Raw genomic sequence first — 24,501 nt, forward strand, 5'->3', positions numbered from 1 at the left:
CCAACACCCCCACCAGGGCAGTCTCACTTCCAATGTCCAAACTCCCCATAGCACCCACACTGATCGGGTTCCACAGAAGTTGAGCCCACTCCCCCACCTCCACCCGACATTCCTTCTCCACCAGTTTCAAAGCAACCACCACAGCTGTGGCTATAGCACAACCTAGCATTTTCTTTTCTACCTGTTCCCGATTCCTATACGCTCTCCATGCTTCCTCCTTCACTCCCGTCCACATTTATTCAACAACCCCTCAGTCCCATCTGTCACCATGTCTATTCCCACTTGTTTGCCTGCCCTAGCACCCATCCCGTGTTCCAAAACAGGAGCTGCCAGAGCTCCCCTCCTTTCCCCCTTGGTTTTCCTTTTTTTTTTTTTCTCCCAGCTGCTCACCCTGCTCTGCAGTGGCTGCAAATCCCTGCCTCTGCAACAACACTTCTGGATTAACCCTTTCTTAACTCTGAATGCGAATGTGCTGCTTGTTGCCAGTGACAGTCATCTCTTCCTCCTTATCAATATCAGATAGGACAGATACAGAGCGTGCTCCTCTCAGAGGTATCTGTGATGCATAATTTTCCAACCTATCTTCCTGATTACTGTTTTTTAACTTTAAACATCTTTCCCCAATATCACAGGCTGAACAACATCTCTCCATCTTAACTTTTAGTTTTTCCCTGTCCTTTTCCAAAGCCAAAATTAAAGGATCTGGCAGAGCTATATTAATTTTGCATTCAGTCTGTCAAGCCGGGTGGTTTCTTAAAGTGAAAAACATATCTGCATACATTACTTCATTCCATTTTCCTTGCCACCTCAAAACCAACATTAATTGTAACCATGTATTATAGTTTAGAGTTACATTTGTAGGCCATTTTTCCTGATCTTCCAAAGTATACAAAGGCCACCATCGGATACAATATTTTACCAATGTTTTCTCATTTACCGAGCCCCCAGGAGACCCTCCAAGTTCTTTCCAGTGTGCCAAAATGCACCCTAAAGGACTCTTTTTCATCATCTCTTCACTCTGCTGATTTTCCATTATCTATCTCGCATTCACACACACCCTAGGGATCCCACAGACACACTCCACACAGTTACAACACTTGAAACAGAGACAGAGACTATAATTCTATCAAACAAGCCACAATTAATAACACAGTTATAACATCCTGTCACCAATACCAAATTCACAAGACCAAAATCCTTAATGTAACAAACCACAAAATAAATCAAACACAAACAAGATCCAAAACCATTTCCAAAAGATACCCCTGCGTCTTGTAGGACCCAAACCACAAGATGCCCCCTACTTCGTGTGGGTGTATACCGGTAAAATCCAAAACCTTTTCTACAAGACACCCACTGCGTCTTGCAGGACCCAAACCACAAGAAGCCCCCTGCTTCTTGTGGGTGTATACCAAATGGACACTAGCAGCCGGGTATACGCCTTTACCTACGAGATTTCCTATCTCGATTTACAGAAGGCTTCCTTACCTTGTGTACACTTACCAAACCAAACCAATTTAGCCTTTATGTAAGATGCCCCTTGCACCTTGGAGAATATACAAATGAAAAGAATACCTTTTATGAAGATGGTCCTTGTCTGCTCCTGCAGTGATCTGAATGAGTCAAGGGGTCCCTCCGGGAAAAAATCCTGAAGGCCCTAGGGAGCCCTGTCCTCAGTGGGTCCTGCAGCCGAGGAGAGAGGGTCCCGTCTGGGGTGCAAAATTGCTTCAGAGAAAACTCCAGGAACAAACTTGCCAAGAAAGTTTTCAAGCTGACAAGCAGGTATTCTTTATTGCAGTGCCGGGAGACACGGGGGATAGCTCCTCCTAACAGGTGTCCCTGTATTGCTACACAAGCCGACCTTATATAATCACTGGGCATACATACATATTCATGAGGTTACGTATGGATTACATAATTTTCCAGAAAGTTCCCTGCATGCGTACAAAATTGTGGTGGTGGTCTCTGAAGGTGGTTTACTTCTTCCAACAATCTTCATCACTTCTGGCAGCCTTTCAAGCACACACAGTAGATGCTTATACCAGCTTAATTGGTTCGTTAGCACCAGAGACATAATAATCCTCCTGTACTCCTACTTATCAGTTAGTTTAACTGTAGCTCATCCTGGACACCTGCCATTCCCAGATACTCCTTATCCTTGCATCTTGTTCTTCTAGACTGTTTTTCTTAAAACTATGTCAACTATAATGATTTATCTTGTACAAGAATTCTCAGTATGTTCTCTAGCCGTACTATATTTTTTCCTATGTATCATGCACCTCAATAATTTTCCATTGCTACTGTTACAAAGCCATCAAACTTAACATTACTTAGAACTGATTCTAAAGGTTTATATATTCCATTTTGTAATTTTGTGCCCCCCCCCCTTGTCTCACCGGCTGTCAGAGAAATTACATATATGGCTGGTTTCATCTAGTTTTATGATTACTGGGGCATCCAACTGTGCCAAAGGTGAAAAGTATACTACGAGGAAGACTGCTTACTTCATCCTCAAGGCCCCTGCCCACAATCACCAGAGAGCAGTGCGCAGACGCAAAGAGGAGGAGACTTATGATAATAAGTTCCTGGACCTAGTTATAATATTCCCTGCCTATACGTGGGAATTATGAATATGTATATGGCTAATGCAATAGTGAAAGTATATCAACCTGTGAAAAATGCTAATCAGTGCACCTCTGGCTACGGTCACGCGCCCAGCGCTGTTGCTTTTGCTTTATTGACTTTGTCCCTCAATAAAACCGTGTTATTTCTATTAGAGGAGTGAGCTCCAATTTCGTCAGTTTGCTCAGTTTCTTCTGGTCTCATTGGCGCTTGCAGGTTATATCCTGGGCAAAGAAGGGGACTCATAAAGCAAAAGTGGGGAAGGGCTCCCAGGGAAACCACGGTCACCTGTAATACATGTACATGAAGACCCGGACAAGAAAATGGACTGTAAGTATTGTTCGGTTAGGCAGGAATATGGGGGTGATTGGTGTGTGAATGAGACACTGACCGGGTAGCCTGGATCTGTGAAGACACGGAGTGGGTATCCTGGATCTGTGACACGACTGTGGAGTCCTTGCAACTGTGGTTCCAATCTCCCACGAGGGAACTGGCCGGTGAAGAGACGAAGTGAACGAGTAACTAAGAAAGACTCCCCAGGGTACAAGTATGGGACAAGGGGCAGTTAAGCCGAGTCCTGGGAAAGAAAGGAGCAAGAAAATGCCGGCTGAAATACCCCCGGACAGTCCACTGGGGGGTTATGTTAGCTAACAGGGAATATGGTTCAGGTACAAAAGGAAGGACAAGATAAAGAAATTCAACAGGAGGAGATGCAAGACTAGGGGTGTCAGGGGCTCTACCTCCTGGGGAATATCAGGTAAAGGGGGCACCTGTAAGTCATAAGGAGACGTCCTATGTGAGGTAAAGAGCGCGGGTGCTCGCCTCAAGGGTTGGTTTGGTAGGGTTTCGATACAAGGGTAACTGTACTAACAGCTTTACAAACCTTTGGCAGGTAAACAATGGCTTGAGATTTATGTGTTACCAATTACTGGCTTAGACGACATTCTGTGTGAAGTGGGTGATTGAGAGACTAGCCCTTGTTTGAATGAGTGTTTTGTGTGAGTGAGACATAGCATAGCTACGAATGGAATGTGGAGTCCTGATCCATGGTTTTGTGTTCTCCACAAAGAGAGCAGCCGGAGATGGACAAAGCGTATACATCCTTTGAAATTGAACCTATTGTTGAGTTTTGGTGTCCTATCCACCGTAGTGTTGTGTGTAAACCAATTTTTGACTTTGAATGTTTTGTTTGTGAGGATAAAGTGTGGGGGAATTTGATCAGAATTTTTGGCATGTTAATTGTGTTAATGGAAATTGGTCCGATTGAGACTGGATTGAACGTTTGGGCGAATTAGTACGAGTAATTTGTGGTAATTTGAGATAACTAAAGAACCAGTAGAGCAATATAGGAGTTAACTGTCAAAGTAGTGTTCCAGCTCCCTGGCTTGGGGCTCGAACTAGCCCTTGCCCTATCTGTCATCACTGTAGCTTGTATATCCAAGCTAAGTGTCCTGCTTGTTCAAAATATATTATCTCTTATGGTGGGAAATGAGGTTTATTTACAGAACTGTTTGGAATTTAGGTGTATCTTCTGTGGGTGCAGCACTCCGTTATACCTTTTACTCTGGGTAAAATGCTATTGTTGTAGTGCTAACTGTATCATATATCCTTAAAGGATTACAATGGGAGTAACACAGACAACAGAGTGGGGGAATTCTCAGAACAAGCCCGTTAGGTTGCATTTTAGCTCCACCAGGAGAAACTGTGTATAAGAAAACCCTGATCAAATATTGTAATCAATGGTGGCCTTTACATAAATTGGAAGATGGGGAAAAGTGGCCCTTCAATGGAACTTTTGAACTATAATACATTGTTACAATTGATATTGTTCTTAAAGCGACAAGGAAAATGGGATGAAGTGACGCATTGTCCTGGGTTTACCAGGAGCCGTTTTGCTCCTTCTTAGTAACTGGTGCAAGCTCTGTGTTTTGACTTCCAGCCTGGGCAGAGAGCTGATAACACCGATTGTTTTTAATTGTTGTTAAGTAATGTTTATTCTGGCCAAGGACTTTGTGAGTCTCATGCTCTGCTGGGGACGAGGGGAGGCCGGGAGGAAGCAGAGACAGGACACCTGACCCAAACCAGCCAAAGAGGTATTCCATACCACAGCTCGTCATGCCCAGGGAGGTAACTGGGAGTTACCCGGAAGGGGACTCTCTCTCTTCGGGGGGGGGGGGTTGAACTCGTTCGGCGGTGGTATCATATTCTCTTGTTATTTTCTCTTATCAATATTATCATTGGTGGTAGCAGTAGTGATTTGTGTTATACCTTAGTTACTGGGCTGTTCTTATCTCAACCCGTGGGAGTTACATTCTCCTGATTCTCCTCCCCATCCCTCCAGGAGTGGGGAGGGTCGGGGGGGTGGGGGTGAGTGGACTAGCTGTGTGGATCGGTTTAAACCACGACACGCATGCAGATATGTTTTTCACTTTAAGAAACCACCCAGCATGACAGATGGAATACGAAATTAATATAGCTCTGCCATATCCCCTAATTTTGGCTTTGGAAAAGGACAGGGAAAAACAGAAAGCTAAGCTGGAGAGATGTTGTTCAGCCTGTGATATTGGGGAAAGATGTTAAGTTAAAAAAAACAAAACCAAAAAAACCCCAACACCACCACCCCCTCCCCCCCCTCCCCCAACCCAGAGTAATCAGGAAGATAGGTTGGAAAATTATGTATCACAGGTACCTCTGAGGGAAGCACCCTCTGCATCTGTCCTATCTGATATTGATAAGGAGGAAGAGATGACTGTCACTGGCAACAAGGAGCAGATCCACATTCAGAGTTAAGAAAGGGATAAAACAGAAGTGCTGTTGCAGAGGCAGGCATCTGTAGGCCCTGCAGATCAGGATGAGCAACTGTGAGAAAAAAAAAAAAAGGGAAAACCAAGGGGGAAAGGAGGGGAGCTCACACAGCTCCTGTGTTGCAGCATGGGATGAGTGCTGGGGCAGGCAGACAAGTGTGAACAGATATATTGACAGAGGGACTGAGGGCTTGCTGGACCCACACTGGACAAACCCTTTTATTTGTATGAAGCGATATTTATTAATAACGATGATTTAATAATAATGGTGGACAAAAGCCTAAACCCTGCTCAGTTCTTACATGGGGAGCAAAAAGAAGGTTTAACCTATAACTGTTTAGAGGTTATACAATACCAGACCAAGATGAGGGAGGATTTAATGGAACAGGCCCTCCCGGAAGGTGAATGAATATATAGAATCATAGATTCATAGAATAGTTAGGGTCGGAAAGGACCTCAAGATCATCTAGTTCCAACCCCCCTGCCATAGACACACTAAACTATCCCACCCAAGGCTTCGTCCAACCTGGCCTTGAACACTGCCAGGGATGGAGCACTCACAACCTCCCTGGGCAACCTATTCCAGTGCCTCACCACCCTAACAGGAAAGAACTCCCTCCTTATGTACAATCTAAACTTCCCCTGTTTAAGTTTGAACCCATTACCCCTTGTCCTGTCACTACAGTCCCTGACAAAGAGTCCCTCCCCAGCATCCCTATAGGCCCCCTTCAGATACTGGAATGCTGCTATGAGGTATCCACTCAGCCTTCTCTTCTCCAGGCTGAACAGCCCCAACTTCCTCAGCCTGTCTTCATACGGGAGGTGCTCCAGTCCCCTGATCATCCTCGTGGCCCTCCTCTGGACTTGTTCCAGCAGTTCCATGTCCTTTTTATGTTGAGGACACCAGAACTGCACACAATACTCCAGGTGAGGTCTCACAGGAGCAGAGCAGAGGGGCAGGATCACCTCCTTCGACCTGCTGGTCACACTCCTTTTGATGCAGCCCAGGATACGGTTGGCTTTCTGGGCTGCAAGGGCACACTGCCGGCTCATGTTCCTTTTCTCATCGACCAGCACCCCCAAGTCCTTCTCCGCAGGGCCGCTCTGAATCTCTTCTTTGCCCAGTCTGTAGCTGTGCCTGGGATTGCTCCGACCCAGGTGTAGGACCTTGCACCTGTCATTGTTGAACTTCATAAGGTTGGTATCAGCCCACCTCAAAAGCGTGTCCTGGTCCCTCTGGATGGCATCCCTTTCCTCCAGCTTATCAACCGGACCACACAGCTTGGTGTCATCGGCAAACTTGCTGAGGGTGCACTCAATCCCACTGTCCAGGTCAGCAACAAAGATGTTGAACAAGACCGGTCCCAACACCGATCCCTGAGGGACACCATTCGTTACCGGTCTCCAGCCGGACATCGAGCCATTGACCACAATTCTTTGTGTGCGGCCATCCAGCCAGTTCTTTATCCACCGAGTGGTCCATCCATCAAATTGATGTCTCTCCAATTTAGAGACAAGGATGTGGTGTGGGACAGTGTCAAATGCTTTGCACAAGTCCAGGTAGATAACATCAACTGCTCTACCCCTGTCCATCAGTTCCATAGCTCCATCATAGAAGCCACCAAATGGGTCAGGCAGGATTTCCCCTTAGTAAAGCCGTGCTGGCTGTCACCAAGCACCTTGTTGGTTTTCATGTGCCTTAGCGTGCCTTCCAGGAGAATCTGCTCCAAGAGTTTGCCAGGCACAGAGGTGAGACTGACTAGTCTATAATTCCCTGTGTCATCCATTTTCCCCTTCTTGAAAATGGGGGTTATATTTCCCTTTTTCCAGTCGTCGGGAAATTCACCTGACTGCCATGATTTTTCAAATATGATGGCCAGTGGCTTAGCAACTTCATTCGCCAGCTCCTTCAGGACCCGCAGATGGATTTCATCAGGTCCCATGGACTTGTGCATGTTCAGATTTTTAAGATGGTCTCAAACCAGAACCTCTCCTACTGTGGGCCCAAGGTCTTCATTCTCACAGTCCCTGCGTCTACCTTCTAAGACTTGGGTGGTGCGGTCAGAGCCTTTGCCAGTGAAGACCGAGGCAAAGAAGTCATTCAGAACCTCAGCCTTCTCCAAATCCTGTGTAGCCAGTTCTCCCGAGAGCTTCCTCAGGGGGCCTATGTTGTCCCTAGTCTGTTTTTTATTTGCTACGTACCTGTAGAATTCCTTCCTGTTATCCTTAACATCCCTGGCCAAGTTTAATTCTAACTGGGCCTTAGCTTTCCTAACCTGATCCCTAGCTTCCCGGACAACATCCCTGTACTCTTCCCAGGCCGCCTGTCCTTGCTTCCACTTTTTATAAGCCTCTTTTTTAATTTGAATTTTCCTCAGCAGCTCTTTATCCATCCAAGGAGGTCTCCTGGCCCTCCTGCCGCACTTCCTTCTAGTTGGGATGCAACCCTCCTGAGCTTGTAGCAGGTGATCCCTGAATATCAGCCAGGAGTCCTTGGCCCCCCTGCCCTCCAGGGCTATATCCCATGGAACCTTACTAAGCAGGTTCCTGAAGAGGCCAAAGTCTGCTCTTTTGAAGTCCAGGGCAGTGAGCTTGCTACACGCTCTTCTCACTGTCCTGGGGATCTCAAACTTGACCATCTCGTGATCGCTGCATCCAAGGCTGCCCTGGAGCACCACATTCTCAACGAGCCCTTCCCTGTTGGTGAGCATGAGGTCAATCATGGCACCTCTCCTTGTCGGCTCCTCTATTACTTTCAGAAGGAAGTTGTCTTCCGCACAATCGAGGAACCTCCTGGACTGCTTGTGCCGTGCAGTACCGTTGTTCCAACAGATGTCAGGGTGGTTGAAGTCCCCCATGAGAACAAGGGCCTGTGAGCGTGAGGCTTTTCCTGTCTGTCTGTAGAGTGCTTCATCCACGGGTTCTCCTTGATCAGGCGGTCTGTAACAGATCCCCACAGTAATGTCTCCCATATGTGGACAGATCTTCTAGATGTCTGCAGAGAAAAAGAATGTCAGGATATGTGCTAGTTAACAAGAAAAGATGCAAACCGTTGAAAAAGGGAAACTACCCTCATATTGGTCTGCTCAAACATGTGAGCTATATGCTCTAAAAAGAGACTTAAAATACCTAGCGCATAGGAAGGGAACTATTTACACTGACTTGAAATATGCATTTGATGTAGTGCACACCTTTGGGAAAATTTGGGAAGAACGGGGACTTTGAAATTCAAAAGGGAAGGGGTTGATTCATGAAGGGCTTATCTTGGAAGTCTTGGAAGCATTAAAATTACCTGAAGAAATAGCTGTAGTGCGTGTCAGGGCACATCAGAGAGGAATGACACCTGAAATAAGGGGAAATAATCTAGCAGACCAATAAGCTAGAAATGCAGCTGAAAACGGAATTGAGAGAGTCGTGTTGGTTCTGTTACCTGAGGAAGAGGAATTGGAGATTCCAAAATTCAGTGAGTCAGAAGAGAGAGAGTTGAGTAAAACAGGAGGAAAACAAGATCAACATGGGAAATGGAAACTCCCTGATGGGAGGCAAATCCTTAATAAACCACTGACCAGACAGACATTAGAAAACATACATGAAAAGACTCACTGGGGCACACAAGCCCTGTGTGATCACCTTTTAAGGGAGTATGGATGTGTTGGAACTTTTGGGTTAGCAAAACAAATAACTGATAAATGCATGACTTGCCAAAGAGTGAATAAAAAGGTTATAAGAAAAACTACCTCCGGGTGATGTGAATTGGCAATGCAGCCCTTTCAAAGCATCCAAATATATTTCACTGAACTCCCTCCCATGCACAGGTGGAAGTCCCTATTAGTAATAGTATATCACTTAACTCACTGGGTGGAAGCAGTTCCGGCTGTCAGGGCTACAGCAAATACAGTATCAAAAACACTTTTGGAACTAATTATCCCTAGATATGGAATTATTAGCAGAATTGACTCAGATAGGGGAACACGTTTTACATCAAAAATTGTACAACAAGTAACCCAAGCCTTGGGGATAAAATGGGAATTGCACACCCCATGGCATCCTCAAAGCTCGGGAAGAGTGGAAAAAATTAATCAAACCTTGAAACGAACATTAACTAAACTAATGATAGAGACCCAAATGTCCTGGGTAAAGTGTTTGCCTTTAGCATTGGTATGGGTTCGAGTGCAACCCAGATCGGATTAGGGATATCTCCTTATGAAATTATGTTCTGATTACCTTTTATGACAACCCAAAAGGAGACTGCTACTTATGAAGGAGGAGACGTATCAGAAGATATATCACCACAATAGCTCAGACTCTGGAACATTTAATATCAAAAGGATGGAATCCCCAGACGATGCCTTTAGACTTTAAAATTCATAACATTAATCCCGGGGAGCGGGTATTGATTAAGACCTGGAGAGAGCAGTCTTTAACTCCACAATGGGAAAGTCCCTTTCAGGTATTGCTGACAACAGAAGCTGCGGTCCAGACCAGAGAAAGAGGATGGACCCACGCCAGCAGGATTAAAGGACCTGTGGAAGAACCTAGGGAGTGGACTATGCCAGGTGACACCAAACTGACTCTCAAGAAGAGGACTATGTAGTAATATATAGGTAATAACTTGCGAATACAGGGAGACAAATGGTTAAAGGGTGAGCTTATATGACTGGTTTCAAATTCCCTTGTGGGATATTTTGAGGAAACTCCAGTTCTCTTCCTGGGGAGGTAATATTGCCCAATTTGGGAATCTGGATTATATTATTCAGATACACATGGAGAACTTGGTCTGGCTTGTGATCCTGTAATAGAGGAACGAGAGCCTTCACCAAGGTATATATATATATATACCATGTCTAAGACACCCCAATACAAGACACACTATTTGGGTATTCTGTCGGTGAAAGACCTGTAAACAAAAGTGATATTGCAGCTCCCATAATAGACACCTGCATTGTATGCCTTGTCGTAAAAATTCACCCTGGATTGAATATAGACAGCCATTACGGGATGCTGACGTACTTACTCTACTCTGTGGCTGGGAGTAACTGATACCACCATCGGAGTGGGAGGTAACTGAAGATAAGTGGGAATCCACTATAAGGATCTGTGAATAAAGCTTGCATGAAAATTTAATAGGAGAAAATAAGATGGCCAAGGGCAAGCCCAGGTTTGCCTCTATGTCTGCCACCGAGAAGCATAAACATACTTCGGCTGTGGGCAGCAACCCCACAGGCCGGAGGGGTGGAGGTATATGTCATACTGGACCTCTGATCATCTTATGGCTCCTGTCCCTATCACAAGTACGAGCCTCCTCCGATTGCACAGAATGTATAAAGACCACTTTGAGTGGGCACTTGACCACGCAAGCTTTAATCTATCACACCCATTATCGATGCAGTGGAACCCCACTCGAGATGTGTACCCATAACAATACAGAGTACACTAGATGTAATGTTAAAGGCAAGATAATATGTTATGATCCTAAAGCAAAAGTAAAGGAATGGTGGTTGGAAGTGCCGTCTCTGGGGAAAGGCAAAATAGTAGTAGGGCGAACTGAAATTACCAACATAAATAGCCCAGCAAGCGTAATCTTTGACGCTTGTGAAGCAATAGACAGTGGCAAGTGGGCAAGGGGATGTGGAAGTATGGAATGGGTGCAAACCTACTCCCGTGACTGAAAATATATGTGCTCCTCTTGGAGGTACCAATCTAAAATGGCAAGTTCTGATTGTACAAGGAACTGGAATTATTGTACTTCTTGGACCTGTGTTATTTGGTCCACGAATTAAACCCCAGGAAAGTATACCCCGAGACTAGAGGAACGAGGATATTGGGTAGTTAAGCTAGAGAGGCTGACAGCCCCAAACAAGTGCAGGAGAAACCAGTGTAACCCACTGAACTTAACTATAAATAAACCCAGAACCTGCAATGAGGATTCAAAAATGGCCAAACACACTTTTGGCCTGCAGATTGACAGCACTGGGTCAGACCCAGGAACTCTAATCTATATTAAGATCCAAGAAGCTGTACACTCAGAGAAGGAGGAGGAACTACTGTTCCATTCTTTCTATCATGAAATGGAAACTGGGGCCAAATATGAAATTCCCACAATTGCCAGAAATTTGTTTGTGAACTTGGCAGAAAACATAGCATAAGTACTCAATATAAGTAATTGCTATGTTTGTGAAGGTACCAATATGGGGGAACAATGGCATTGGGAGTCGAAGAAAATTAATATTACTGACAATAATAAATGGAACTCAAGCAAAGTCCAGAGAGCGAAGCAATGGGCACTACAGACGAGTATCATTGGTCAAAACTGTTGGCAAAAGCCCACTGGGAGACAAGGGAAAAAGCCAGTGGGGGATTTAACTTGTGAAACCAGTAGAATTTGGAATGAAACAATGAGAAAATGGACAACTTGGGGCCATCCTTCAGATATTGCAGATGGAGGGAAAAATTAGACTTTAAATAAGGATCCTGGGGATAAGTGGGAAGCTCCAGAAGGACTATATTGGATCTGTGGTAAATATGCATACTCTGAATTACCCAGGAATTGAACCGGAACATCTGTTTTGGGAACCATCTGGCCAAGTTTCTTTTTATTACCAATACGCAGGGGGGAACAATTAAGGGTGCCAGTCTATTCTGAAGTATCTGAAATATCCCGGGCAAAAAGGGACCTACAGATTGGAAAATGGAAAGATGATCAGTGGCTCCTGGAGCAAATTACTGCATTCTACGATCTTGCCTCCTAGGGTGAGGATGGATCCTGGGGATACCGAACTCCTATATATACGTTAAATTGCATAATTAGGTTGCAAGCAGTCCTGGAAATTGTGACTAACAAAACTAGTGATTCACTGACCATATTAGCCAAACAGAATAGCAAAATTCGTACAGTGGTATATCAGAATCGCTTAGCCCTGGATTACCTTCTGGCCTAGGAAGGGGGTGTGTGTGGGAAATTCAATCTATACAGCTGTTGTTTACAGATAGATGATGAAAGTAAACCTATTGAAAAGATAATTGCTGAAATAAAAAAGGTCACACATGTTCCAGTTCAAACCTGGAAAGGGTTTAACTTGGATATGGAAAAATGGTGGAATGATAACTGGTGGAACTTTGGAGGCTTAAGAGGAATCCTGCTGGGTTTTGTTTTGTTAATAATTCTTTTACTTGTTGTACATTGTGTTGTTCTCCTGATGAGTAGATTGGTCCATAGGACCATAGAGCAATTACGATTTGAAATAATTACTCCTGAGGGTACAGAATAAAAAATTAGAATGTTAAAAATTCAGTCTCGTGATGATCTGTTAGAGGAGGCAAAACTAATCTTCGAAAAAAATGAATGAATGAGAAAAACCAGAAATGGAAATTATGGCTCAGGCCAAATAGATTAAGAAAAACAAAGATGGGGGAATTGTGATAAACACATAAATGTATTGGCTTTCGCAAACCATAGGTGTTCCTATGTGGATATAACTGTATGAGTTTGCAAAGCTCACTAAAGACACAAGATTAGACAACAAATTGTAAATGGCCAGAACTCTTGAGCAAAATGGAGTCACATAGCAAAAGAATTTGTAAAGGTAAAAGAAAAAGGGGGGAGGGGGGGGGCACTTGATATAAGAAAAGCTAGTGCCTGGAAAACATAGATTTAAAGTACTTTTAGCCTAACTTAGGTTGAAGATAAAGAACAGTGTTTGTGTTGTAAGTCTGTGGAATTTAGTGGCCCCATTAAACATGAATGAATGATTTCACACCATGAATGGCATGACGTGCTGTGGTATGGAATACCTCTTTGGCTAGTTTGGGTCAGGTGTCCTGTCTCTGCTTCCTCCTGGCTTCCCCTCCTCCCTGGCAGGACATGAGACTCAGAAAGTCCTTGGTCAGACGAAACATTTGCACAGTAACTAAAAATATCGGTGTTATCAGCACTGTTCCTAGGCGGAAAGTCAAAAACACAGCACTGCACCAGCTACTAAGAAGGAGAAAATATGAATGCTACTGCTGAACCCAGGACAGTAAGTCATTCAGGTATAGAAATAAAAGCTATTGTAGTGAAAAGGGAGATAATGTCAGTTAGAGGAAAATGCAGGTTTAATCTGGTCAGAACAGATGGCTTTCAGCAGGCTCTGTCTAGGATGTCACTGATCCCTTCCTTCTGGCAGAATAAGCTGCCAGCCTCCACAGTACCAGTACAAAGCATTTTTAGGCAGCAAACTGAGAAGATCAGACACATTTAGTGTCATGAGAATTCCCTCAGGGCTGAATTTACCTTTGTTGCTATTTTTGCTGAGATGAGATCTGTGAATGAGAAGAGTAGCAGAGAAGAAGCTGCAAAGAAAAGAGACCACCTGTTAGTTGTATCCATGGTGGTGACTCAGAACTCACACTTTCCCATTGGGAAATAACATTTCATTGAGTACGTTCCCAGGATGGACCAGGATAAACTACAAGCACTGCTGTTCCTCCCAAGTGAAGGCAGTGTGTTTGGAGAGGACAGCCTGCAGCCTGACATTGTTCATTGCTTCTAAGGGTGAATTCCATACCAAATTCACTGTTCTTGAAGTCAGATAACAGATGACAACTTCTCTCAATGAAGGGAAAACTGAGTGAGCTACCACTGACGTAAACCTGGAGGACAGCTAGTGTTGGTCCACAGCCAGCATGCCACCAGCAGATGCAAGTACATCATAATCCTGTCCTGACATACACTGGTTATCACTTCTCTGGATACTTACTGCACAAATCAAAGGATAATCTTATTTGTGTTGGTAATCCAGTTGTAAAGCTAATTCTCCTTTCTTATCTTTGTCTGAGAAAGGAGGGGACTGAGCCAGAAAGCAATTTCCATGGACAGTAGGTCTGTCTGCACATGCATAGTGGTTAGGGCAGGGAACATGACAGTGAGAGAACTTTCCCTGGGTTCCTTGGATTTAACTATGGTGTCTCAGACCCAAAAGGCAGCTAAATCCACAACACTCCCCTTTTTGACAAAGATTTGATCCTTAAGGATGTCACCTGAAGGCATTCAGCACCTGACCAGTGCTGTACATGGGACCAAGTCCCCACCAGAGAGATCTGTGCAATCCCACTGATACCTCATGTCCTGGGTTCAGCAATAGCAGTCATTTTTCTCCTTCTTAGTAGCTGGTGCAGTGCTGTTTTTTTGACTTTCAGCCTGGGAACAACACTGATGGTTTTAGTTGTTGCTAAGTAATGTTTATTCTGACCAAGGATTTTCTGAGACTCATGCTCTGCCAGGGGGGAGAAGAAGTCGGGAGGAAGCAGAGACAGGACACCTGACCCAAACTAACCAAAGAGGTATTCCGTACCACAGCACGTTGTTCCCAGTATATAAACTGGGGGTGGTTACCCAGAAGGGCTAGATAGTTGCTGGGGTCAGGCTGGGTATCAGTCGGTGGGTAGTGAGCGACTGCATTCTCTTCCCTTGTTATTTCCCTTATCATTATTGGTGGCAGCAGTAGTGGTTTTGTGTTATACCTTAGTTACTGGACTGTTCTTATCTCAAGCCGTGGGAGTTACATTCTTTCGATTCTCCTTCCCATCCCTCTGGGAGAGGGGGAAGAAAGTGGGGGGATTGAGCGAGCGGCTGCATGGTTCTGGGTTGCCGGCTGGGCTTCAACCATGACAGTTCCCTGTGGCACCCAACGTGGGGCACAAAGGGTTTAGATAACAACAGATCTGACTGGAGTGTGTTTAACTGCATTTGTGATAAGCGTTTATTGCTTCGGATTAATAGCCACATGTCACAATGCTGATTGGCTCTCAAAGTTGTTGCTCTTGATCTCAGAGTTTCAACATGTTGTACCTTACATTGCAACTTACTTACAGCCATTATTTGCTGTTTTAGTGTTTATCGGTTGGGGAGACTGGGCTAAGGTTCTTGTTTCACTGTACTTTATGGTAATGACTTGTAATACAATAGACTTATTGATCATGAAATTGATCTGGCTTGCATTCCCAGCGTGGTCATCACCTCTATACTTAGGGAGGTATAATAGAAGTGCTTAGCAATTATTCATCTTTCCTTTTGCCTTCCTCCCAATGAAGGGAAAACTGAGTGAGCTACCAAAAGTTCTTAAAGCTTGTGGTTGCAGTACCCCTTTCATTTTTTTTTCAGCAAGCAGTTCTTTTTTCAACCAATCTATGTATACCTCCAGGTCTTGGATTCACCCCCAGGTTACTTTAAACACACTAAGCAGGGCTCCTCCCATGTGCCCAGCATGTTGCAGGCGCTCTTTAGGCATTGTTTGTGGTGCCTCTATGCACTGTCCCCAGTACTTCAATAGATAGAGAGAGCATTTTTCACTCCATGGCTCCAGCCCCACCTGAGTACAGGTTTTCTACCTAATCCCACAAAGTACTCCACAGCTCTGGTGTCCATCCTGGCCTTTTCGCTGGTGGAGCACTGGGAGTCCATTCGGAGGGCAGCTTCCTTTGAACATGGTTACCCAACCCTATCAAATAATTAAAGGGGCCTCACTGCCTTTTTAAGCACTCCCCTCCCCCCCCCCCCCCTTTTTTTCGTTCTTCGAGTCACTCACCCTGCTTTGCGTGGCTACAAACACTAGCCTGCTCAGCAGTAGCTATAAATGCCTGCCTGCCCAGCAGCAGCTACAGCTGCTTGCCTGCTCAGCAGCAGCCATAAATACCTGCCAACTGCACTTTTGCATTAACCCTTTCTTGCCCAGAATGTTAATCTGCTACCCGTTAAAAACTTCTGCATGAGCCCGAGAACAACAACAACAACAAAAAAAAAAAAAAAAAAAAGCACAGAACAGCATCTCTTGATGCACCTATGTATTTCACTGACCAAGCCCTGCCCTCAACACACACACACCCCCACACACAAGGGATCCCACAAACACACTCCACACAACTACAGTACTTGAAACACAAAATCCAGACAAACAATCAGTACCTACTACGTGGCTCCACGTACCGAACATGGCACAATCCGATGCCTGTGCACCTCCCACTACATGGCTCCACCTACAGAACATGGCGCAATCCAGTAGCTGTGCACCCTCCCTACACAGCCCCACGTACAGAACATGGCGCAATCTGATACCTGTGCACCCCCACTACACGGCCCCACATACAGAATGCGGTGCAATCCAGTAGCTGTGCACCCCCACTTGCACCCCACGTGGCATAACCTGGTAGCAGTGTACTCCACTTCCCCGCCCCACTAATTCTTTATACCCAACAATTTCTCTTACTCTCAGACCCGATATCCCATCCTCTTTGCCATTTACGTTCCAGAGTTCGAGGATTTCAGGTGGTAGAAAACAAGAGACAAATAGAGAACTCCCAGCTAGTTTATTAAAATAGGGAAATATAGAGAAAGTAAAGGATACAGTCAAGGATACTTCTGATGTTTGGTTATCTTACCAACCCCAAGGACCCTGTGAAGATGATCAGGAAACCAGATCCAAGAATCATCATTGCAGTGTGAGGTGGCAGGATCAACCTCAGCAGGCATCCCCGCAGAGGCAATGTTGACCTGGGTGGTATGGGGTTCTGCCTCCCCCCCATTGCACGAGGCTCAGGCTTTTATACTGACAAAAATGCACACTCATTCCGATGCAGGGGGCCAGCCTACATCGGAAGAAGCGGCTAGCAATATCTAGAAAGGTGTCCAAGGGTCAAGACTTTTCCAGGGAGTTCTAAAGTGGAACTTTCTGGGTAGGAGCCAATGCTGGACTTTCTGGGGAGCAGCCAAAGCAGGACTCTCTGGGGAGGAGCCAAAACGGACAAACAGTACTTTTCTATCTGTGTATGTTTCACCATGGACCATTATCTATTGTCGCTGACACATTTGCTCTGTGTAAAGTGAGATCCTGCTCATCCTCCTGTGTTACGTACACTAGAGAAACCTTCAGAAGCATCTTTGTAGCTTCCTGGGAGAAGATCAGTTTTCCTGTAGGTCCCCCAAGGCACTCTTTTGTGCTCCGAGTATAGCTATCCTTTCTGTTTATTCATCCTGACTGGCCTTTTCAAGCCCTCTTGCACTGTCATGTTAGGCAAAGCCAAAAACCTCTATTCAAGACTTAATCAAACTGCTTCTGCCATCCACATGTGGTAAGCAGGGCCATCTGATTTGCTTTCTGGTGCTGGACTGTAAATCACCACCTAGTCAGTGGTGTTGCTTTATATAGAAACAAAGTTTTTGCAATCTGAACTCATGCTCACAGGGTGATTTTGTGCAGAGTTCTGTTGGGCCAGACACCCAAAATGTTCAAAGAAAATCATAATTCAAAAGGGAAGGAATGATTTTTATTTTTTTTCATCTCTCCTCTTCCCACAGAAGAATGTCCGTTCCAGAGGGTATGCACTCTCCTATGACATTACTGCTCACTTCTTCAGGGTAACTGCTGCTTTTGTCATTCTTCTTCACTGTCCCTGCTGGCCAGTGTAGATGTTTCTTCACCAGATACCCAACTATTATTGGAAATGAGATGTCCAATTTGTACTCTTGTTTTAAAAATCGCTGGTGTAAATTCCAAAAAGAGAAGCAGTAATCCAATCCTGAGGTGCCATGGGCCCACCGAGTCAAAAATAATTCACCTTTATGTTGCCAATCTAAGTCCATCTGAGCCACTTTAATCTTAGCAGCTTTATACATTTGTTGGTTTATCTGATGTTCCTCAGTGGCCCAGCTCTTGGGTACATGTGCATCTACATGGCATACCTTCACCACCAGGTTCTGCACCCAGACAGTGATACATTGCCACAGTGCAGCAGCCCAGATGGGTTTACCTCTGCATTGCCAGTTGCTTCGCTTCCATTGCTGCAACCACCCCCACAGGGCATTTGCCACCATCCATGAGTCAGCATAGAGATAAAGTACTGGCTATGCTTCTCATTCGGCAATGTCCAAGGGCACCTGGATGGTTTTCACCTCTGTAAACTGACTCGATTAACCTTCTCCTTCAGAACTTTCTGCCACTTCTCGTAGGGGACTCCATACATCTGCCTTCCATTTCCGATGTTTCCCATAGTATAACAGGACCCATCAGGAAACAAGGCATATTGCTTCCCACTTTCTGACACTTTATTATATGGTGGGGCCACTTCAGAACACATCATCTCCTCTGGTGACATTCCAAAATCTTTGCCCTGTCTCTGGCCAGTCCATGATGACTTCCAGAATTCCTGGACAACTGGGATTTCCTGTTCGAGCTCATTGTGTAATTAGTGCATCCCACTTACTCCATGTAGCATCGGTTGCATGATGTGTAGAGGAGACCCTGCCTTTGAACATCCAGCCCAGCATGGTCAACTGGGGTGCCAGGAGAAGCTGTGCTTCAGTGCCAATCACTTCTGAAGCAGCTCAAACCCCTTCATAGTCTGCTAGTATCCCTTTTTCAGTTGGGTTATAGCTGGCCTTGGATCCTCTGTATCCCCAACTCCAAAAGCCAAGGGGTCAACCTAGAGTCTCCCCTGGTGCTTTCTGCCAGAGGCTCCAGGTAGGACCATTCTCCCCGGCTGCAGTGTAAAGCACATTCTTCACATCTTGCCATGCCCAGGCTGGTGCAAAGGCTACTGCATGAACTCTCTCTTGATTAATTTGTTCAAAGGCTTGTTGTTGCTCAGGGCCCCATTTAAAATCCTTCTTCTTTCGGGTCACATGATAGAGAGGGCTTACAATCAGACTGTAATTTGGGATGTACATTCTTCAGAACCCCATAACACCCAAGAAAGCTTGTGTTTCTTTCTTATTAGTTGGTGGAGACATTGCTGTTATCTTGTTAATCACATCTGTGGGGATCTGGCGACATCCATCTTGCCATTTTATTCCCCAGAATTGAATCTCCTGTGCAGGTCCCTTGACCTTACTCTGTCTAATGGCAAAACCGGCATTCAGCAGGATTTGGATTGTTTTCCTCCCTTTCTCAAAAACTTTTTCTGCTGTATCACCCCACACGATAATGTCATCAATGTATTGCAGATGTTCTGGAGCTTGCCCCTGTTCCAGTGCAGTCTGGATCAGTCCATGGCAGATGGTAGGGCTGTGTTTCCACCCCTGGGGCAGTCGGTTCCAAGTGTACTGGATGCCCCTCCAAGTAAAAGCAAACTGTGGTCTGCACTCTGCTACCAAAGGAAGTGAGAACAATGCTTTGGCAATGTCATTTGTGGCATCCCACTTGGCTGCCTTTGACTCCAGTTCATACTGAAGTTCTAGCATGTCCGGTACGGCAGCACTCAATGGCGGTGTGACTTCATTCAGGCCATGATAGTCTACTGTTAGTCTCCACTCTCAGTTAAACTTTCGCAGTGGCCGTATGGGGCTATTAAAGGGTGAGTGGTCCTGCTGATCACTCCTTGGCTCTCCAGTCTATGGGTCAGCTTATGGATGGGAATCAGGGAGTCTTGTTTGATGCAGAATTGCCATTACTGTTGTGGTCACGACTGGCACTTATTATTCTTCAACCTTCAGCAACCCCACAACAGAAGCATCCTCTGAGACCAGGCACGGTAGACAGCTGCTTCATTTCCTTCTTCTCCAAGGCAGCTTAAGGGGAGGGGATAGAGACTTCTTTCTCCATGTACCGGGCTGAGATATTGTGCATACTTGACTGCAGACAACTACTGGGTACTCCACCACTAACACCGCTGGTTTCTGTCATTCTTTTTATCTTTGTTGGCCGAGGCTGGAGCCATTACTGTTCTCTCAGTGGAAGAGACTCTTTGGGGTTCAACTTGCAGAAGAACTGGAAAGACAGAGGGAATTGAAGTCCTCAGCTACCAATGTTATAAAAACTTGCCACAGACGTGAATTTGTCTGATTAATTTTATTTACAATTGATTAGTATTGAGAGGCAATAAGCAAGCAGCGCTGGGTGCGCCGGGGAGTCTCCGCTCCACCTACGACGCACACCTATTCCCAAAGATTCTGTCTTTTTATACTCTTGTATCTGGTATACGTGTCCTTTCACATATTGTAAAGTGTCCTTTTATGGTATGATCCGAGTCTGCGACAGTCTGCTGCTAGAGGTCTTTATCTTCCTTCCTTGAAGATTGCTGAATCGAAGGTCTCAAATCTTCCTGTTTTGTGACTTCTACACAATAGGTGTCAAGCCTTGTTTACATTACCGGATATCTGCAGTTAGCATCAGGCTTAGCATCAGCATATCTATACGTCCGCGCTTGAGGTTGCAACCTTGCATAAGCATGTGTTAGTTTAAAGTTTATCTTGGTTAATACAGTTAAATACAAAAATAAATTCAATAGTTTTCTAAGTTACTGACGCGAATCACACCCACATTCCTCACAATTCCCCCATTTGTCTTTTTGTGACTTATTGATTCGTGTTTTATTTTCTAATTTGATAACTGCCTTTTGGGCTGCAGACAAAACCGGTATTGTCTCTGCCTTTAATACCATTAAGGAATGAGTTTTCCCATCATATGCAGTCTCTGGGTCTAATGGTACAGCTGTGAATTGCATTTTTTGTACAATTGTATGTATTAATTTGGTAAAGCATGGAATTATACAAGGGATTATCAATAAGCCTCTAAATATTCCCAATATTACTATACCTATTTTTGTAATCCAATCTCCATTGAAGAATTGTCCCCAAGATCCTAATCCTCCAAAATTGACTCCATTCCAGGTTTGCACCGGAACATGGGCTACCTTCTTCATTTCTTTTATTAGCTCGCTTATAGCTTTACCTTTATCATCTATTTCTAAACAACAGTTACTAAGATTAAATTTTCCACAGACTCCTCCTTCTTGAGCTAATAGATAATCAAGAGCTAAACGATTTTGATATATAGCGGTCCTCATTTTAGTATTCTGGTTTGCAATTAATCCTAATGCATTTCCGGTTTTGTTTACTACTATTTCTACTACAGCTTGTAATCTTATAATCCTATTCAACAGATATATAGGAGTCCTGTATCCCCAGGACCCATCTTCGGCCCAAGTTGCCGGGTCATAATAAGAAATTATTTGTTCGGGTGGCCATTCATTATCTTTCCAGTTACCAATTTGTACCTCTCTTTTATATCGCTTTTTTTTCTCTTAATTCATCAGTTTCTGTATATAACTGGACCCCCAAGCGTTCTCCTCGGCTAATAGGTAATAAAAAGAAACTAGGTCTGATCATTCCTAATATACATGATCCTGTCCAATTTTGGGGTAAAAATGCAAAGGCTATTTTACCACAGATCCAATAGTGTCCATCTGGAGTGGGCCAACCGTTTGGTATGTTAGTTCCATTGGTCCAGTTTTTGAATTGGTTATTCATTTCTATAGGATTTCCCCATCTTTCCCAGTCTTTCTTCATTCTGTTCCATATATAACCTCCTTCACAAAGTAAATTCCCTACTGGTTTTCCACCATTTTCTAAATTTTGCCAGCAACTTTTCCCGATTATACTTGTTTGCAAGATCCATTGTTGTTTCCTTTTGTTCCTTTTTTTGATTTTTCCAAATTGCAGGATCACTTATATTACTTTCCATTGCCTCCCAGGGCCATCTGTCTCCCTGGTTAGTTCCTCCACAAACATAGCAGTTAGTTACACTTAGTGCTTTAGCTATATTTTCAGCAAGATTCACAAAAAGATTTTTAGTGATTGTGGGAATTTCATATTTGACTCCAGTTTCCATCTCATGATAAAATGAATTGAATAATAAGTGATGTTGTACTGACTCTCTAAATTTTTCTTTAATTATTATTTGTAAAACCACCCCTGGATCTTCTCCAGGTCCATAAATCAATAGTCCCATTTTTACTTCTTCTTGTTTCCATTGCTCTGGATTCCAGATAGTTAGATTGACAGGGTTACAAGAATGGGCTGTGCAGTTGGGAAAAGTTATTCCCTTTTTAATCTCTGCCCTCAATTGGGTTCCCCCACATTTTTGGGGCCATCCCCAGGTAGGAGTTGTACTCCAACAGGCACAACTCCATCCTGGGCCTGCACAATAGTGATAACTCCTGGCAATCTCGTCTATATCACTATGATAGCAATTAAAGGGTAATGATGATTTAGGTTTGGGACATATGTATTTCTCACTTCTGCTGTAATATTTTCTCCAATTCAAGTTTCCACAGTTGGAGTAATAGTCATCATCAATAGCGTCACAGGCATCAAAAGTCACCCATACAGGGTGACTTAGATTAGTTATTATTTGGCTTTCTGCTATCAGTCTTCCTTCTGCCGAGTTTGTTCTTATTTCTACCCAATATTGATAGGGGAGTTCTTCTGGATTAAAACATACCGGTTTAGTTTTTCCTTCGTTACAAAGTTCATATTTAGTTTGATTATATACACAACTACCTACTTTCGTTCCTTTGCATTCATAAACAGTGTGATATACCAATGTCTTTGAAGTTATCCTCCCTCTTCTAGTTGTGGTTATACATTCACTACAGTTGCTATGGATACTTTCAAAAGCCGCGGCATTTTCCCGTATGGTTCCGATCAGAACCAACACCAAAAGAGGTCCGGTCAGTCTCATAATGCTCAGCGGTCACAGCCCCAGGGGTTGCAGCCCTCGGCAGACCTTTTTTTAGCTGCAGCACCGATTCCCTCCGGGCTTGCCCTCTCTGGTAACTTAAAGGTATATTCCCCGTCGGCTATAGCAACAATAGTGTTTGACCCACACTAATTGTTCCAGGGAGATAGTAATTTCACACCGAATGCAAAGGAACTTCTACTGATCTTTCAAATATTATTCATGGTTATTCCCTCAAATTATGATATATTTCAAACTGCTATAACACTTGGCTCTTAAATAATTATAACTATTTCTGCATGTCTCTCTTCAAGTTTGCAGGAGTCAATATGGATTCCCTCAGTTACCTGTTTAAGTCCTTTTGAGGGTCAGCTTGATGTCTCCGGGTTCAGTCACAACTTTCCATTCTTTTACGGATCCTTTTACTTGTGACGCGTGTGTCCACCCTTTTTCCGCGGTTCTTAACCACTTATCCGCTTTTTGTTGAAGGATCCCTCGAACGTCATGGGGGGTATAGACAATTAAGGATCCTCCAAAGGTCACTTTTCTAGCTTCTTCAACTAGTAAAGCTACTGCTGCTACTGCCTGTATGCAGGTAGGCCAGCTCCTGCTTACAGGGTCTAGCAATTTTGAAAAATATCCTACAGGCTTTTTGCTCCCTGCCCAATCCTGGGTTAGTACTCCATATGCAGCATGAGTACTTGTGTTCACAAATAATTGAAATGGTTTATTTAAGTCTGGGAGAGTTAACACAGGAGCTTTTATTAAAGTATCCTTCAAGTGTTGGAATTTTTCCTCATCTTGTGGGGACCATTTCACTACATCTAGTGTGAGTTTTTTATATAAAAATTTTACTTTCTCACTATATTCTTCTATCCATTTTCTGCAATAACCTAATAATCCTAACAATTGTCGAATTTCCCTTTTTGTTCTTGGAGCGGGCAGGGCTATAATTCCTGCCACCCGGTCTGGGTCTAGCTTCTTTTTCCCTTTACTAATCCAGTGTCCCAAATACTTTACTTCAGGTTCTGTGAATTGCAACTTTGATTTTGAAACTTTTAATCCTTTTTCTCCCAGAAAATTCAATAGTCCTATTGTGTTTTCTCGGACCTCTTCCTCTAGTTTCCCAGCTTTTAGTAAATCGACTACATATTGTAATAGTTTTACATTTCCCTCAGGTTTGAAGGACATTAATAAATTCTCTAGAGCTTGACCAAATAAATTTGGCGACTCAGTGAAGCCCTGAGGTAATACTGTCCATCTCAATTGTTGCTTTCTACCCGTTTCTGGGTCTTCCCACTCAAAGGCAAAAAAATCTCTACTTTCTTCAGCTAAAGGGCAGGTCCAGAAATCGTCTTTTAAATCGATTACACTATACCAAGTATGTTCTGGTGATACTTGATTTAATAAAGTATATGGGTTTGCTACTACAGGGAACTGGGTGACTGTTCTCTGATTGACTGCCCTTAAATCTTGAACTAACCTATAACTCCCATCTGGTTTTCTTACCGGGAGGATTGGAGTATTATGTGGTGACATACAATGTTCTAAAGTCCCCTTTTGTATCAGGTCTTCAATTATTGGTT

At 44.0% G+C, this 24,501-nt stretch overlaps 1 long non-coding RNA gene across 1 annotated transcript; it reads right to left on the reverse strand.

Annotated features, from left to right (window-relative positions):
- Positions 1 to 8,139: 8,139 nt before the first annotated feature.
- LOC136004498 (uncharacterized) lies at positions 8,140 to 16,414 on the reverse strand. The gene is made up of 3 exons (XR_010608496.1): positions 16,369 to 16,414; positions 13,699 to 13,757; positions 8,140 to 8,421 (listed from the first exon to the last, which is right to left on the reverse strand). It is a non-coding gene; the product is annotated as an uncharacterized LOC136004498 (long non-coding RNA).
- Positions 16,415 to 24,501: the final 8,087 nt, after the last annotated feature.

This window comes from Lathamus discolor, chromosome W (genome assembly GCF_037157495.1).
Source record: "Lathamus discolor isolate bLatDis1 chromosome W, bLatDis1.hap1, whole genome shotgun sequence".
Taxonomy (NCBI): Eukaryota; Metazoa; Chordata; class Aves; order Psittaciformes; family Psittacidae; genus Lathamus; species Lathamus discolor.